Raw genomic sequence first — 5249 nt, 5'->3', positions numbered from 1 at the left:
CCTGGCCTTGCTTGGTACATCATCGGCCAACAAGCTTGTTTCTTGATACGGATCTGTACCTTGGCCAACGATTTGCCAAGCATTGGCTAGCCTACGTTGTGCCAAGCTTGTGCCAAGATACAGACCAAAGCATTGCAGCGGCGTCCCTCATTTTCAGACTCAATTGTCTCGCGGCGTAAGGTAACAATATACCATTGTTTGTTTCTCGTATTTCCCACAACGTTTCCGGAGGAAAAACAGATACTATATACATAACTTGTCTCGTGAGCTTCCGCAAATTCGAGAGGCCTGATCGCGTGTGAGTCAAAATGAAGGGTGAGGCGTGTCTAAGTCTAATTTGGCGCGTACACAAACGACACTGATGATGAACTGCTTGTCGTATTAACTTGCCATGAAGGTATTGCTTCTGTTTCTTACTGCTTTAGCTTTGAGAAATTCCCTTGGTCCATCGAAAGTCGAACTTATGCAGCGCTAGACCATTCTACGTTTCCCTCTCGCCCAGGCGAGATTAATCAAAGCTTTCGCAAGTGCTTGGCCAACGAGCTCGTTTCTTGATACGGATCTGTACCCTCCCAGGCGAAAATTTGAGCTGGGAAGTCAACTGGTACCAGCTCGTTCCCAGTTCGCACCAACTGGTGGTCAACTGGTGCCAAACTGGTGGCAGCTGGAAAGTAAACTGGTACCAGCTCGTTCCCAGTTCGCACCAACGGTGGTCAACTGGAACCAACTGGTACCAAACTGGTGGCAGCTGGAAAGTAAACTGGTACCAGTTCAAGCTGGGCTGGTGGCAACTGGGCACTTTGTGGTACCAGTCCAGTTTGACTGTCCAGTGATATGTAAACTGGTCCAGTTCGAACTGGCACCACCTCACTTCCAGTTGCTACCAGTCCAGCTTGAACTGGTACCAGTTCACTTTCCAGTTGCCACCATCCCAGCTGCATGGTGGCAACTGGAAAGTGAACTGGTACCAGTTTAAGCTGGGCTGGTGGCAAGTGGGCACTGTGTGCAACCAGTTCAAGCTGGGATGGTGGCAACTGGAAAGTGAACTGGTACCAGTTTAAGCTGGGCTGGTGGCAAGTGGGCACTGTGTGCAACCAGTTCAAGCTGGGATGGTGGCAACTGGAAAGTGAACTGGTACCAGTTCAAGCTGGACTGGTATCAACTGGAAGTGAGGTGGTGCCAGTTCGAACTGGACCAGTTTATATATTTGGGGGAAGTTTCGGTTTCAGTGCCAGGACAGGTTAATATGAAGATTGCAAGATGAAGTTATAAAAACGATCAGAAAGTAACTTTAATAGTAGAAATAATCATATTTCAATTTTTGGTAAAGTTCGTTAGTGTTAACGAAAGTTATTTTGGAACTCTTATATTTGTATTTTGTGCGTTCCTGCTCCCGCGATGAATCATGCGTTTACTGTGCAACGGTCGCTTGCTTAGCAGCATGCTTGTAGAAGGGATTTTTGCCCGTTATGTTCTTAGCGTGATGTGTGACATAGGCGTTGGTTTTATAATCTAAAGGATATTTGTCTGCAAGTTACGACAGTGCGACAGTACAATGAGCGCCAGCGGCCGGGCGGGTGGGTGTTATAGGATTACAGCTCGACTACAACTGTGGAGACCGCTTTATATCGTGAGTACTATATGCTTAAGTGCTTTTCCCTTGTGCACCATTTAGAAATATTACTTCCACTACAACCGCTTCTCTTTGTTCTGCGTCACATTCGTGGCACCTGCAAGTACATGCCGTTTTACGAGTAACATCCGGTTTATGTTAACGTTACCAGCAACTTTTTTCATTCATGTTTTTGTTTTTGCTTTTTTTTCGTTCATTCTCGTGTTTTAGATCCTTCGCACCACGGATGTTGTCGAACTAGCGTAGTACGCCAGAGTAGAACTCATTGCCCCCGAAAGCCGGCGAATCTCTTAGTTGAAAGGTCCAACTACTGCACAACAGAAATGTTGAGAGGTTCACGTACTTTCCGGGGCCACGACTGCTCAAATTGACCGACTGTCCAGGCACACACCACAATTACATGTTGCAATTGAATGCATATTTACTTGTGCCTTTTCAACTTTCCAGAAACCTTAGCTGCTGGGGCTCAAAGGAAAATATCGATCCATCGTGTGCTATTAAGAACATCTCAAATACTTTGTTGAATGATTCAAGATGTCCACAAGGCAGTCAAGCAAGGGACCAATCAACCATGAAGTATTATCTATTCCATGTAACTCTGTAGTTCATCTACTGCTATAATTTAATTATGTTATAGTTACGCTACATGTACATTAGAATATGTGTAATGTTTGACTACAAATAAAATGCAATTTTGCATTGCAGTTCTTTGGATCTGCCGTTGCTGGGAACAGCGATTCTGCGAAGGGGCACCGGTTACATACAAGCTAACCTCTGTCTGAACAGGCCGCTCTAAGTGAAGCCACTTCAACCGGTCCCAGCTCAACAATGAGGCTTGCAACCAGTTCCAGTCGAGACTACGACCGGTTAGAAACCAGTTGGGCCAACTGGTACCAGTTGAGACTGGGACCGGCCAGAAATCAGTTGGGCCAACTGGTACCAGTTGATCGAACTGGTCACTGTTCGATAACACAGTTTGCCCAGTCCCAGTTGCAACTGGACCAGTTCAACTGGGAGTGGGTGAGCTGTGTTATCGAACAGGGAATAGTTCAATCAACTGGTACCAGTTGGCCCAACTGGTTTCTGGCCGGTCCCAGTCTCAACTGGTACCAGTTGGCCCAACTGGTACACAGTTTGCCCAGTCCCAGTTGCAACTGGACCAGTTCAACTGGGACTGGGTGAGCTGTGTTATCGAACAGGGAATAGTTCGATCAACTGGTACCAGTTGGCCCAACTGGTTTCTGGCCGGTCCCAGTCTCAACTGGTACCAGTTGGCCCAACTGGTTTCTAACCGGTCCCAGTCTCAACTGGGACCGGTTGCAACTGGGACTGGGTGAACTGTGTTATCGAACAGGGACCAGTTGTCCCAACTGGTACCAGTTGATCTGGGGCCGGTTGAACTGGTCCCTGTTCGATAACACAGTTCAACTGGTACCAGTTCAAAAAATTTTCGCCTGGGCTGGCCGACGGCTTTCCAATCCTCGCTCTGCCTCTCACTATGCAACGCTGCGCCAACGTTGGATGGCCAAAAGAGTCGTTGGCCAACTGCCATCCGACCTTTTGCCAACCGTCGGCCATTGCTTGCTTGGGCCATTGTGATAGTGGAACGAGTGAGAGAATTGTTCCTACTACACGCGATTCTTGCGTTAGTTGCCACAGCTCATGCGAATATACACATGTCAAAATATTAAAATCAACGTGCAGTGGCACTTTTTTCTATTGTTGCTGAGTTGAACACGCGACATCGCAAACCGAAAGTTCCAACGCGCAATGCCAGTGCGCCGCAGCAATAAATTCCGACTGTGGTCTTCAGCAGTGGAACGAAATAAACCCTTGAATTTAGAGACGCAGGCAGACATTCCAGATTTGAAGACAAAACGTTCAAGAAGCTGAGTTTTGAATGGCTACAGATTTTTAGCTCTATCTACAGATTTTTCGGACTCGGATCTACAGATATAAGTTTGTTTTACGTGTGGCAACACTGCCCCAGAATCGCGTCCCCGTGGTTACCATTATGGATAAGCCACTGTTTGAACATTTGCACAGAGCTGTGGACACTGCGTGCAGTTAGGTCCGGCTCGTAGACCTCGTGACAATTTCACTCGTAATTGCATTATCGATCCACAACATTAGCGCCTGAAGACATGCGTAAACTTACTGTCACTGTTTGTAGTCCGCACAACTCTTGTAAGGAAGCAATGGGAGAACAGCCAACACAGCAGCACTGTCACGCAACCACGCACGAAACCGCCAATGCTGCGTTCCAGAACTCACGCGGGTACACTTGGCCTTGGCAAAGGCCCGAAACTCGCCAGTTCCTTTGCGGGATAAAGTGAGGCGCTTCATGCGTTTCACGTCATCGGACGTCAGAAAACGTCATAAATTAAACGTCATGGAGATATCCGGTGGCTAGTGATTACTGATTGGTTCCCATGAGGATGAATTCGTTTTCTGAGCGATGATTGGCCGTTTTCAAATTTGTTCGCGAGCGCTCGAGCAGGCGACAGCGCGGCGGCTGTGCCGGTTGGAACCGGCGTTCACGGAGTCGCCGGCATCCGTTTCGGACGGCTCGTGTTGTGTAGCGGTTGTGTTGGACTACGAATTCTGATTTTTCCTGTTTAAAAACGCAAGCTGTATCATGTGAGTGTCCTCGAACAGTCACAGCTCCCAGGGAAGATGCCTGCGCAACATTTGTGCTCTGCTTCTTGATGTGGAAACTATTCGAGCGTCCGAACGCCTCGTACCCGATACCTGATCAACGACTGCCGAGAGGTAAGTCATTTGTCGTTGCTTGTTGCCGTACAACACCGCATTCACTTCGTGTATTGTGAAGAAGTTGCTTAACACTTCCCGGAATACGCGGTGGCCGAGACAGACAGCGTAGCTTTGCAGATACGATGGTAGACTATATTTCTTTTCGTGAAACAATATCATCTAAATGTTATGATTAAATACCCGTTGACGTCGTACTGTATAAAGGTATGACGCTACTGTAAGTCTGATTCTTGGTGATTTCGCTCGACAAGTTTCGTCAGACGCGTTGACTTTCTGTACGTAGCGCCAAAGCCAAGATTGTCAGGATAATCGGTCTGAATATATCATTGTGAAGCATACCTCGGCAAAACTCACTCATGAGCATGCTCACTCATGCTCATTTTGGCAAATGAGCGGAGCATGAGTGAGCGAACGGAAAGCCGGGGACGAGTGAGTGAGCATGAGTGAGCAAACAGAAAATTGAGCAGAGGATGAGTGAGCATGAATGAGCAAACAGAGAATTGAGCAGAGGATGAGTGAGCATGAATGAGCAAGCAGAGAATTGAGCAGAGTATGAGTGAGCATGAGTGAGCAAACACAGATTTGAGCGGATGATGAGTGAGCATGAGTGAGCAAGCGGCGAGTTGAGTGAGTGAGTGAGCAAGTGGCGAGTTGAGTGAGCATGAGTGAGCAAACAGCGAGTTGAGTGAGCATGAGTGAGCAAGATCTTCAGGAATACAACTATGTACTTGATTTCATCTCAGTTCCGGCAAGCCGGTCCCCTTTGGTCCTCCGATTTCATTGATTCTTTTTTATGCTAAAGCCACAGCTCTATGATGAACAGTGCCACTGGTCCGAAACT

The 5249-nt window shown here is 47.5% G+C and overlaps 1 long non-coding RNA gene across 1 annotated transcript; it reads left to right on the top strand.

Annotated features, from left to right (window-relative positions):
* The first annotated feature begins 1435 nt into the window (after window positions 1-1435).
* Window positions 1436-2332, top strand: LOC135372120 (uncharacterized). Its single transcript, XR_010415838.1, has 2 exons — window positions 1436-1630; window positions 2081-2332. It is a non-coding gene; the product is annotated as an uncharacterized LOC135372120 (long non-coding RNA).
* The last annotated feature ends 2917 nt before the right edge of the window (window positions 2333-5249 follow it).

Source organism: Ornithodoros turicata, unplaced genomic scaffold, assembly GCF_037126465.1.
Source record: "Ornithodoros turicata isolate Travis unplaced genomic scaffold, ASM3712646v1 Chromosome13, whole genome shotgun sequence".
In the NCBI taxonomy this organism is placed as follows: Eukaryota; Metazoa; Arthropoda; class Arachnida; order Ixodida; family Argasidae; genus Ornithodoros; species Ornithodoros turicata.
The sequence above is the reverse complement of the archived record's forward strand: the minus strand, read 5'-3'. Positions and strand labels throughout refer to the sequence as shown.